This window comes from Nicotiana sylvestris, chromosome 6 (genome assembly GCF_000393655.2).
Source record: "Nicotiana sylvestris chromosome 6, ASM39365v2, whole genome shotgun sequence".
NCBI lineage: Eukaryota > Viridiplantae > Streptophyta > Magnoliopsida > Solanales > Solanaceae > Nicotiana > Nicotiana sylvestris.
This window is the reverse complement of record NC_091062.1, coordinates 172,062,503-172,075,724: the sequence shown is the minus strand read 5'-3', so window position 1 is coordinate 172,075,724 and position 13,222 is coordinate 172,062,503. Positions and strand designations below refer to the sequence as shown.

The 13,222-nt window shown below is 40.7% G+C and overlaps 1 long non-coding RNA gene and 1 pseudogene across 2 annotated transcripts; one reads left to right on the top strand and one right to left on the bottom strand.

The window, feature by feature from the left end:
- The first annotated feature begins 1,613 nt into the window (after positions 1 to 1,613).
- LOC138872098 (uncharacterized) lies at positions 1,614 to 4,607 on the top strand. Of its 2 annotated transcripts, none has more exons than XR_011400528.1 (3): positions 1,614 to 2,018; positions 2,465 to 2,533; positions 4,503 to 4,607. It is a non-coding gene; the product is annotated as an uncharacterized lncRNA (long non-coding RNA). The 2 variants fall into 2 exon arrangements; XR_011400527.1 differs by lacking the exon at positions 4,503 to 4,607 and adding an exon at positions 2,651 to 3,067.
- Positions 2,564 to 13,222, bottom strand: part of LOC138872097 (premnaspirodiene oxygenase-like) — an 88,517-nt pseudogene continuing 77,858 nt past the window's right edge.

Below are 13,222 nucleotides of genomic sequence, written 5' to 3'. Positions count from 1 at the left end.
TGCCCTTAAAAGTTACTTGCAAGATTAATGGATAATTTGCGAGAGTGCTTGATCAATTCTTGAATGTGCAAGTGATTTGTTTTTACCTTGCTTGATGTTAATAATTCATTTGTGACATCACTTTGAATGATGTAAGCAAGTTAGGTAAAAGGCATTCCCCATAAAGTTGAGTGTTGCACTGTTTCTGTAGTGTAGCGTGTGCAGGCATCAAACTTTACAACTGGGGCAGTTGACTTACACAATCACCTCGAGAACTGGTAGCTATCTGTTCCCTCTGCTGTTCCTTTGGCTCTGAAGAGTTGAACTGTGTTTCCAACTGTAGACTTGTTGATTTTTAAGTTCTTGAAGATGTGTATCAGGTTCCTTATCTGGTTCTTAACAGTAAATTTGTTAAATCATCAAAACATAACAGAGATAGATATATAACCTATCAAATAGGAATGAAAATAAAACTATCTCCAAATTCAAAAGACTATTTGAGTCAAAAACTTTCTATGAACTGAATATCAATTAAAGATTATAGCTTGCTCGGTCAAGCTTCTCTAAGGTTAAAAATATTTATTTTTTACAACAACGAAAAAAAGACTAACATCAAGTTGCAAATGATACGGACACTTTCACTGCTGGTGATGTAAACTTGTTAAATTCAAACTGGCAACTCCACGTACAAAGAAAATTATATGGACACTTGCACGGATGATGACGGAAATATTTGTTAAATTAAATTTGGCAATTCCATCTACAAAGAAAATTATATCGACACTTCCACTGGTGGCTGCTTCTGAATATTCAAAGAAAATGAGGCGCAGATCTCTTGTTAACTGGGCCCCCTCTTTTTTCCTCCTTTCAAGCTGCTCCTGTTGCGCTGCATGTGAAAATTTGATTTATGATACATTACTAGGAACTTTTCTTTTTGAAAATAAACAACGATTTTATAGGAAGTATTTTTATAAAAAAATGTGATGCTTATCTTTGTACAAAAAACAATTATGAGGTTGTTCTTTAAATGCTCTTTTCTATCTTCTTATTAACAGTTTGTTTGGCCGGTTGTTAGGTATCATTTCATAATGTATTATATAATATTATATTGTACTGTATTATTTTAATGTATATATATTTGGATAGATTATATTGTTTGTTGTCATTTCGTGATATCATGCACCAAACAATATTAAGAATAAATTTGAAATACTATATAAAAAAAGTAAAGCGCGAGGTAGAATTATTATATAAAAAGATAAGGTAAAGGATAAAATAAGATTATTTAATAATAAGGAAGGGCGAGATGAGAAAAAAAATAAGGTAATGAAGCGACTACACCAAATCGATCGTTTTATAATGTGACACTTTTCGTCGTTATGTAACAATAAATTTAATGATAAATACAATAAAATTTAAGTAATAATCAAAATAAATATTATATTTAAAATAACAATACAATATAATACATCACTGATAAAACCATGGCAATAAAACCAATTGCAGCGCACAAATATTGGCGGCATTTGAGAAGTTGCCGGGAAAGAATGCTCCTCTTACTGGCAATTCAAAGCATTGGTCAATAAAAGTCGGTAAAAGGGAATTAAAATTTTCCCTCCAATTTATTTCGAGAATTTATTCTCCCTCCAATTTATTTCGCGGCAAAATATTCCCTCTACCGCCGCATAATAGAGCAAACCTCTCTCCCTCATCATCACCAAGTAATCTTAGTTTTCCTGCCGAAATTCGTCGTTAATTATTGATATTTCTCAGATCTAGTGTTGTTTCTGTGTCGAATTGATGAAAATTTCACCAATGCCTAAAAATTCTGGGTCACTGGTGCGCATATCTGCTTGAATTTTTATATTATCGATCTATAAGAAACAGTGGATAGGCGATGTGGGTGTGGCTTTTCGAATTATTCTTCGGTACCAAGCAAAATTTATCTTCTTTTATAGAGGAATAACAGTAATCGCAAGTTTGTCTGCTGCTCCAATTTGGAGCTTGAAATATTTAATGCAGAAATCTGGATCAATCTGGTAATTTTTGATATAGGTCAATTTACAGCCACCATATCTGAATAAGAAGTTATAGTTCTACCATTTTGTTCAAAGTATCTTAATAATCTTGAAATGGACTCTGCTAGTTGGTATTGGGTTGCCAAATTAAAGCATAAATTTTCACTTTTGGTTGACTTGGTTAGATATAATTCACCATCATGTAAAGTCCTAGCAAGGCCCTGCGCGGATCAAGCTCACACATAGATCTTTATTCATGTTAAAACTATATTACTATTGTTGATCTCATGATAGGAATAATCTGATAGGAAGTTACATGTTAATTGCTTAATCGGTTTCAAAAAGAGAAACAAAATGTGATCATATTATTACTTACTACACAAAACGGTGGACCGGATTCTTTGGTCCGACCTTCTGAACCAAGATTGTACAACCAACTGTGAATCTTGTTCTTTGCTCATTTTCAGGTTAAACTTCAATGATAAATGGGAGACACGAATATATACCAAACTAAAGGAGGTGAAGCACCATATACGGTATGAACATTCACCATTTAAACCACAATATCAAAAAATTTCGTCACTTTTGTAACCTAAGGCAATCAAGCACAGATCTTTTTCTTTCGCTGCACTTAATCCATCCTTTTCAATTAGATCTTCTGGACTAATTCCATATGGAAGCGCCCAGTTAAAGTGGTAGAGGAGCCGAGCCAAAGGATGTTTAACATTAGCTGAACCAAATTACATTCTTGGACAAATTCTTTTTCCTGCATCAAATGGAATAAGCTGAAAGTGATTTCCAATAAAGTCAACAGAAGAATTTTCAAATCTCTCTTGTATAAAACTCTCAGGGTCATGCCAACTTTCTGGATCTCTTCCGAGTGCCCACGAATTGATTAGTACTCTGGTCCTGGGAGGTACTTTATATCCATTAATATTGTAGACAATAAATTTGCGTCGAGAAAATAAAATCAAGATTGAAAAATATCGTAACAATCGTAGTATTTTATTTTGAATATTTGAGTGTCACAATCTCTATAAATCCTCTGATTCTTCTTTCCAATTGTAAATAAATTCAAGGGTCTTTGAGCTTGATTTTGAATATGTAGTTGTTGCTACGAACGATGATCTTGTTCTTGAGCTTTAGCTTGATTGCTTGAACTTGATTTTGATTTGTCCTTCGTTCTTGAGCTTGAACTTGATTTTTGTTCTTCGTTCTTGAGCTTGAACTTAATTTCTTGAAGCTTGAAACTTGTTGAGAAATTTGCGGCGTTTGATCCACGAACTCTCTATTGCTTTTTGTTATAGCTTCTCGTGTCTTATCTGAGTTATAAAGACCCCTATTTATAGTTGTGGAAGAGAAGAGTTGTGATAAGAACAAACTCTTTCTGACCAATCAAATTAAAGTATGACATGACCACATTTGATTGGCCAGAACATGTCACTTGCACACGTGATGCGATTTCATTAGTCTTTTAATGTGACTTGGTATGCCTTGTCATTTTGATACGTGACATGATCCTATTGACTCTTTCTCTTGACTTGGCGTGCCAGGTCATTTGATACGTGGCACCAAACTGGGTCTCTAGGAAAATGACATATTGGGCTTAATGAAATGGGCTCATCACTTTGGGGGATTTGCATCTATACTCGCTTTTAGGGTCACGTTTTAACTTGTGCCCGCTTTGTAAAAAAAATTGCAAGCGTACCCACTTTTTCGCGTAACTTCAGCATACGAGGCTGAAGTAGCAAAGGTAATCACGCAAAACTTCAGCATTCTAGTAGACGGGCCTGAAGTAGCAAGTGTGCTGAAGTTTTTGTTTGTAATTGCTGAACTTAAGCATAGTAGCTGAAGTTTTGTTACCTATTTGCTGAAATTTTTGTTTGTAATTGCTGAACTTAAGCATAGTAGCTGAAGTTTTTTTGTCCTGGATTCATTAGTTTTGTCATTAATCTTTTTCAAAAACTTCAGCAGAAGATGCTGAAGTTATTTAGTTCATTTATAAAAGCTTCAGCACTAAATAAGCTGAAGTTTTTTTTTTATCTTAGATAAGCTTTTTCAAAAACTTCAGCAGAGATGCTGAAGTTATTTAGTTCATTTGTAAAAACTTCAGCACTATATAAGCTGAAGTTTTTTAATTTCTAGTAAAGCATCAAACTGAGGACAATATCCAATCTGCATTGAGAAGACACAGACGACATGTAAGTAAATTCATTGATAGGAAAAGGGAACTTGGTTCATTATACCGGAAGAACGATCCATACATGTCTACGAGCAACCTTGGGATCTGAACGTATATCTTTACCAATAATGAATGTCGTTCCGTCACTATAAGAGAATATTTGACTCAATGTTGGTTTATTTTTCAAAAGAAATTAAGAAAAGTAGCAGCATAGTAGGACGTAATTTTCTTAAGTTATTGTCTACTAACTTACGTAATTATTTATAATTTGTTTTTAAATAATTTGATAAACATACTTATGACAATCATTCCATGAAATGAAGTTTCATAGCAGCACCAACAGCAGAAGAAAGAAGAAGAAGAAGAAGAAGAAAAGGAAGAAGAAGAAGAAGGAGAAGAAGAAGAAGAAGGAGGAGGAGGAGAAGGAGGAGAAATGAGGCTGAAATTATTTTAAAAAGTGGGTACAAGTTAAAACTTTTTAAAAAAATGGGTATAAGTTAAATAGGGGCGACCAAATAGGGCGCCCCGTGTAATTTTGACCATCACTTTAGCCCAATTAAATGGGCTAACCCAATGAATTAAGACTTATTTATTTAATTTATATATATTGGACTTATATAATGAATTCAATTATATTAGCCCATAATATTTATTTAGATTCAAAATATATTTTATTTGAAATTAATTTCAAACTTCTTATAAAATTAAATTCAATAAAATTTTAATTACCTACAAATGCCTCATACTTCAAGACTTATTGAGGTATAGACTGTGTCAAAATCAAAAATGGGTAATGAAGTACTAGTCAAATTTGGCTTAGACCATTGTAGAGCACATATGATTGTCCAAGCAATTACTTAATCAATATAATGACCATTTGCTTGGAATAAGAATAAGACAAAAGCATTGAAATTTGATTTCATTGTGAAATCGTTATCGCTGCCTGATATACATTCCCTATTGGGAAAAGGAAGCCTTTTCTTATTATCATAACTAGACGTAATTTCCTAGTAAGTTGGCAATTCCTACAACAATTCAAGTTTCTCTTGGATTCATTGTTTCCGCCGTGATTAAACGAATCCTATACGGAAAACAATTGCAGCAGCCTCCTTATATACCTGATCCCACATCGACACTTCACTTTCAACAATCACCTTTTGACATCTATAAATACAATATACTCTTTACTCTATAAGCATCACTTTCGGCGTTTGCAAATCACTTTGAGTCTACTTTTGACAACTTGGAAGCATTGACGCGAATGTAATTTCTTCTTCTTTTTTTGTGCTTTCTATATTTTATTGTCCTTTTTTGAAGGTGAAACAAGAAGGATGCGTCCTTGTTTAACGAGATGATCCATACATGAAGAAGACAATCTTAGGGTGTGAGGGGATGAGTACTCATCCCTGCCCGAATATCGGAGAGATTACTCTCATGGCCCGACTACCGGAGAGATTACTCTTAATGTGGCCTGACTATCGGAGAGATTACTCTCAATGTGACCTGACTACTAGAGAGATTACTCTCAAAATGACCCGATTACGGAGTGATTATTCTCAATATGGCTTGACTACCGGAGAGATTACTCTCAATATGGCCCGACTACCAGAGAGATTACTCTCAATGTGGCCCAACTATCGGACAAATTACTCTTAAAATGACCCGACTACAAGAGAGATTACTCTCAATGTGGTCCACCTACCGGAGAGATTACTCTCAAAATGACCCGACTATCGGAGAGGCCAACTTAAGGTGTAAAGGGACTCATATGTCCACCTTAAGATTGGACAGTTATAGTTTCTTTTAAGAAAAAACTTACAAAGAGGCCAACTTAAGGTGCAAAGGGACTTATATGTCCACCTTAAGATTGAAAAGTTATAGTTTACTTTTAAGGACAAACCCACGAAGATGCCAACTTAAGGTGTAAAGGAACTTATATGTCCACCTTAAGATTAAAAAGTTATAAAGCTTCAACTCGAAGACTTCATGTACTTGATGACGTCGACTTGAACACTTGAAAAACTTTGAAGATTTGGCAGACTTTGCACATTTCAACTTGAAGACCTACAAAATTGAAGATTCGGCGGACTTTGACGTTTCAATCTGAAAAATTTGAGGGCTCAAATAGTTCCACTTGAAGACCTATGAGTTTGAGGACCTCAACTTGAAGACTTCAACTTGAAGGTTTAAATAGACTTTAAGACCGACGAATTTGAAGACTGAAACTTGAAGACTGACAGACTTGGAAACTTCAACTTGGAGGGCTTAAATATTTCAACTTGAAGAGTGGTGAATGTGAAGATTTATTGCACAAAGGATACATTCAGATAATATTTCGAAGTTAATACTAAATTCTGACACATCGACAATTTCATGTTTGCGCGACATCGCCAAAGTTTTGTATCTTGAATTAGGAACGTCGAAATCCCGAACCGTTTGATCTATTGGTAACATAACTTCCCAATATATAACATATCCAAAATGCAAAATTTAATGCCTTAAGGATAGTTTCAGATAATATTTCGAAGTCAATATTAAATTCTGACACACTGACGATTTCAAATTTGCGCGATTTTGCCAAAAGTTTTGTATTTTGCTATAGGAACGTCGAAATCACAAACCGTTTAATCTAATGGAAACTTAATTTCCAAATCTATAACATATCCAAAATGCAAGATTTATTTCCTTAAGGATACATTCAGATAATATTTCGAAGTCAACTTTGATTTCTGATATGCCGATAGTTCCAAATTAGTGCGACTTCACCAAAATTTTTGTATCTTGGTATGAAAGCCTCGAGATTTTAGGACCTTTTTAATTGTCAGAAATTGAAATTCAATAGCTTCATTCTCGCCAGACATCTTGGGTTCAAGTCTCACTGAATTTGAAGCGTCGTGACGGTACACCAAAAACTTGAAGGTTTGACGAACATGAAGGCATAACGAATCCCCGTACTTCAATGCAAATGTTTGTAAGCCTCCTAAAAGATATTAATAATTTTATTGAAGACGCTAATTTACCATAGCGGATGTCCCCTTTAAATCAAATGGGATCCAAAGTTTAGCAAAAGAATGGTATCTTAGATCGATTTTCAAATGCTGATTGAATGAATTACACTCCATCGTACTTCATTCGGACAATGATTGGGGATTATGTATCTTTTGAACTTATGCGACTGAACCCAGAATGAAACTCTAAGCTACATACGTACCTCGGTGAAGAGGATCAAGTCATACCGTAGTTCAGAATGGGTGTGTTTACCGTGAAAATGGTAACAACAATTAAATTTGTTAATGAGGCTCTAAAAATACGTGATCTATTTTTATGCTAGTTGTTAGAGCAGTTGATGCTAGGAGTATGAAGTTTAACGAAGAGACAAGCTAAAACGAGACAGTAATCAAACCGAGGGGCTTGCCGCCCAGGCTTCAGACTGGTTGATAAGGGGCCTCGAGGTCGATATTCGGCTCGAGCTCGAGCTATCGAGGGTAGCCGGGGAAGGGATAACCATTAGAATATAATCATAGAAGGCTCTTTATGGCCAATGCCAAGCAATAAATAAAGAACAAGTATGAAAAAAATAAATGTTGAGAGTGGCCTCGAGCGAGTAAGGGCGAGCAAATTAGAGAGAAAAAAGAGAGAAAGAGATATTATTTATCTTGTGTAGAATAGTTGGAGCCATAGTCGCCCCTTACAAGGTGGTGTGAATTCCCTTTATATAGGAGGGAAATCCGGTTATAATACAACATACATTAATTGTAAAAGCATGGAGATGGGAAGGCTAGACGTGACGCCTCGACACAGGCTCTAGGTAGGCCGACTTTATCAGACTTAGCCGCGTGTCTTGGGAATTTCCCCTTTTGCTCTAGCTTCGATCTTCGTCTTCTTTGAGTCGGGCCTCGACGAGCCCCGAGGGAGGGGACTCGGTCACAACTCCATGTCCTCGGGGTCTCGAGGTGTTCTCCCAAAGTGGCTAGGTAGCAAGAAGTTAAGCCCTCTGATTTTGTTGCATACAGATAGTCTCCGCGTTTCCCAAAACGAAGCGATGGGAAATGATTCTAACACCTGATTCTATGAGCTTCTCGCGGTGGCGTCATACAAATGATGCAACATGTGGTGCGAGCTTTTGCGACAACCGGGATGTCCCACAGACTTGTGTATTTGACATCATTCAATGCACTGTCGACTCCCGTTCTCCAAGGTGAAAGTACCGCTGTCGATTCGGCTCTTTAAGACGCAGTAATTGCGTCCGTCGATTAGTCTTACAAAGCCTCGATGACCGTGTTGTTACCCCTTATAAATGGGGGTGCTCTGGTGTTGTTTTTCTTATCCAAGTACCTTCATATCCATCCTATCCTCCTTTCTCTCTATTTTTGCTCTTTGCCGTCTTACCATGTTTGAGGCTCATGGCCTTAAGGTCTCATGCCGACGTCATGTGCGCTATGGCCCAACTCCCGAACCTTCTCCGATCTGACGAAGTTGTGCTGCTGTGATGCTATTGTTGTTGTTGTTGTCGTTGCTGTTGTTGTTGCTGTCTATGTAGGCTCGGGGAGATGAGACAAAAGACCGATTTTCTCCGATCCGGGGAGAAACTTGGATTATGCATCGCTACTCAAGAGGGGGCTCGGATTATACACCGTGCTCACTCTCTTTCTTCGACTTGGCGTATTATACCCCATTTGGATTCCTGGGGGTATGGCGATACTCTCTACTGGCTGTCGCATCCCGGGCCGAGGCAATGTCTCAAGAAGTGGCTTTATAGTAGTATTACTGGCGGAGTTCGTACTGGCCAGATTTTTCACCCAGCCACTTCTTGTCTTCTTTCGGCTTCTCCTTTGTCACTTTGCTCTTCTTCGTCGCTTTCCTCTTCTATATCCTTCCTTTTGAAGATGCCATTCCGGAAGGGTCGAGATGAGGTCCCGAATGGGATCGAACTTGGAAGATATTGTCTTTGAGGTCGCACGCCCGAGGAGATGATGCCAAAGATGCCGTATTTTGGGAATAAGCTAGATTCCAGACTTTTGTTGTATGCATACCCTTAGCTTCTTTGTTCCTGTGTAAAGATCCCCTTGCGGGATTTTGAAATTATATGTAAGGACCCCTCGAGGGCCGATGTAAGCAAACATTTATGAATACAAAGATATTTTCTTAGCTCCTTCCTTTGATACTTGCTGTATTTCTTTTTGTTTGCGGTGGATTCGAACGCACGATCCCACTTGTCATTGCTGATACTAAGCCCGGATGCGAGTATTCCTTCTGGCCTTCAGTTGACGGATATGGCTTCGCGCGGGGCCCTTTGTGGTTCCTCAGACTGAACCCGAATAAGGCCAATAACCTCGGGCTGCCGGGACCATGACTTCGCGTGAGAATGAGGATAATGTTTTTGGGCCTCATAATAACCTTTGAGAAGAAATTCGCTCGGGGACCTATGGATGGGGGATGCTTATGATTTCTTGAAAGTAGTCCCTGAGCGAAGGCTCGCTCGCATTCGGACCATCCTGGACTGCACCCAGAGCCTGGTTCACACGGGCGACGTTCGGAAAATGCTTATCTCTTTATACACTGGTCCCCTTTGATGGAGATCTTCGAAGTCGCGTGCCACCCTTGTGTTGGTGAAGGCGTTGTTGGCTCTCTGGAGCACCGCCTTATTATGGCGGAGGTCTTCGAGATCGGGTATCGTCTTGAGGCTGGAGAGGGTGCTATTGGTTAGTATCTTCAGTCGGCTTCGAATCGTCGCCGCTCTTCCCATATATAACATGAGGTTGTTTCCGCCTTCTCAGGGGTTACCCTGTCTCACGCAGTTGCTATTTCCCGTGCCATGTTTCCGGTATTAGTACGCCTGTACATCTTTCCGCCCTTTCGTCTTTTAATTTTGCGACTGCCATGGTGGCAATGTCGGGATTTATCTAACAGGAAGGGGGGGGGGGTAAGCTCCCTCTCGGTATTTCGGATCATCGGGGTCCGCTGACTCCATGGCACCAGTCGATCATGCCTTTAATCGCTGTCGCCAGGGGCGGCAGATACCGGGCATGGATAAGTCGCTTTGCCCGAGTGCTGATTGCTGGTATTATACCTTAGGAACCCGTATTATCTGTTGGAAAATGGAGTAATATTCTTAGGCGGCGCGCCCCGTGTTTTGCCAGTTCTGCCTATAGCGAGAGCGGATTTAGTAGTTATGTCTTCCTTCCTTCTTCTGTAGTGGTTATATGGGCGTTGTAGGTATCGGACGGTCCCCTAAGGGCGAGGCTGTGCTCCTTCGGAGAGGGGGAGGAGTTGTCGGCTTTTGAGCCAGGGGACGATGGCGATAAACGGGATTTGCACTCGCAGTGCGATGGAGCTTTTAGCGGGGCTAAATGGGCCCGTGTCTTCGAGGAGAGAGCATCGCTCGAGCCTGCTGTTCTCGAAGTCTTTGGTTCCTAAGCGGTGGGTCCTCCGAGTGATCATGCCTCGACCGAGGTTGGCTCTTCCAGGGCCGGAGGGGCTGGACCAATAGGAGTGTGCTCGGCCTTCGAGGAAGTCCCTCGTCTTCACTTTGTGGTGAGTTTCGGCGTAGTCCTTCTGCATTTCGCGTCTTCCTTTTCTTATCGAGTTTTCCTTATGCAGGCCTTTGATAGGCTTAGGTCTGAGCTGCTCCATCATGGGGCTAGGCGTCGGAAAGCTCTGGATGAGGGTGAGTCCCTTAGGCTCCTCAGCGAGGAGAAGGAGGTTGAGTTGATGCACTGGCGATATGAGGCGTACCAGAGCTCGAATTACGAGAGCTATTTGATGGAGCAAGTAACCTCTCGTAGTACGCATTTAGCCTTTTTGACCCTTAAGGTTAATCCTTTTGCTTATCTTAGTTGCAGAAAAAGACGGAGGCTCTGGAGTACATTAGAGGCAAAGCCGACCGAGTTAGGAATGCTTGTGGTGAATGAGGGCTCGGGTGCAGGCTCAAGCTTTAGAGGAGAAGGGTGCATTGGCTAAAGTTCCCGCCTTCGAGGCCTAACTCCGCTTGGCTCGTGACAACGCTTCAGTTTAAGTGGATATGATCACGAAGCTCGAGTTCGATCTCTCGAAGATCAGGGATGATATAATAGATGCTCGGGCTGAAGCAACATTGAGTCGGACTAAGGCTGATAAGGAGATGGCGATTCATTTGAAGGACGCTACTGATGCCCAAGCCGAGTTGAAGCGGGCCCTCGATCATGAAAAGAGGATCGAGGAATATGTTCGTTGCAGATCCTGAAGAGAGGTACTCGAAGAGATTGGCGCCAATGGCTTCGTTCTCTCGGAGGAGTTGGCTCGAGCGAGGGCAGAGGAGCATGATGCTCGGTCACTTTTTGCTGATGTCATGGAGAGCGAAACTGGGGATTGTAGGCCGTAACCTTCTGGAGCGGAGCGTAGACTTTGCCATTTTGTGTTTGATATTCATAGAGCATGTTTGTAAATGGAGAGCGCACCTTTTGTGCTTGTAAAAAAAGAAAACTTGAAGCTTTATTTCCTTTGTACCTCTTTCCGCATTGCTTTTGACCAGGCGGGCTGGTTTCGGAGTTTGGCGGGAACCCTTAGATTCATAGTACGGCTCCGGAGCTCATCAGGCAGGCCTGGAAGTTTTTGTACGCTCGGTAGACGCGATCTCTAGTGCAAGCTGGCGTTACATCTCTCTTGCTTTGCCCAGCTGTTTCGGTCCGAGTCTACTAGTCAGGCGTTGATTCGAGCTTACTTAACCTTCAATCTCCTGTGCCTGCACGGGCGGACGATAACAACTCTTGCGCCTTGCCCTTGGGCATTTGCATTTTAACTATTTTGGGTTTAGTCTCCGAGTCGTGCTGCGACTCGGGCTTAATTGGCCCTCAAGTTTTTTATGCCTGCATGGGCAGATAAAAAATGGCTTTTGCGCCTAGACTTTGGGCATTTGCATTTTAACTATTTTGGGTTTAGTCTCCGAGTCGTGTTATGACTCGTGCTTTAATTGACCCTCAAGTTTTTATGCCTGCATGGGCCGATGAAAATGGCTTTCATATGCCTTGGGTCAAAGCGACCTCTTAGGTATGCGGCCCTGAGGCTCGTGAAGCTGGCGACGATGGCTCTTACGCTGTGCCCTTAGACATGTATAGTTAACTATTTTGGATCCAGTATCCGAATCGCGTTATGACTCGAGCTCATTTTAATCCCCAAGTTTTCAATTTTCTTTAGCTGGCAGCAGTGGCTCTTACGCTTTTGGTCGTTGAGACCTTTTAGTGTGCGGCCATGAGACTCGTTTGGCTTGCGACAATGGCTCTTACGCTTTTGCCCGTGGGCATATTATAGGCTTTGTTTTCCTCTCGTTAAGGCCTTTTTGAAATAATTGTGCCTGACCCATCGTCGGTTCGGGAAGAACCTCGATTTCAAGTCGTTAGTGGCGATCTTCGAGCACCTCGAAAGGTTTAGCTCGTAGGCTGAGTAGCTCAAAGCTTTGTGATTTGGAGCTGACATGGTTGGAGCTCGTTTGCCTGTTGAGGGAAGCCTCTTTTAACTAGTTCTTTTTGAAGTAGATTCAAAGTAATGGCCTGCGATTTTGTTAGCGACGGTCGAGCATCCCCGAGTCGCGTTAATTTGGCTGGTGCAGCTGTTTTGACCGTAGTCATATGTGTTTGGCCGGAGCCATTTTTGATCCCGAGTGATAGTTTAGGCGTCTATATCGAGGGTATGCCCTTTCGGGAGTCGTACAAATGAGATATATAGCCTAAACTTCGGGATTGAGTTTTATGCCTGTAGTAAGGTCTTACAAAATTTTCATGCCTGTTGAGGTCTTACAGTTTGTCATGCCTATTGAGGTCTCACAGTTTGTCTTGCCTGTTGAGGTCTTATAGTTTGTCATGCCTGTTGAGGTCTTACAGTTTTTGTTGCTATGTAAAATAGATCTCGCTAGACCGAGTCTGCCCGCTCGGGGTCTTACGGCCTCGGGTTTTCCAGTGTATGGCGATTGATGTCAGTCTCCGAGTCATCGAGTTTGTTTAGGTCTGAAGACCATTACTCGTGAGTTCGGAATTGCCTCGTTGGGGCCTTATGAGCCTGGAGTTCTGAC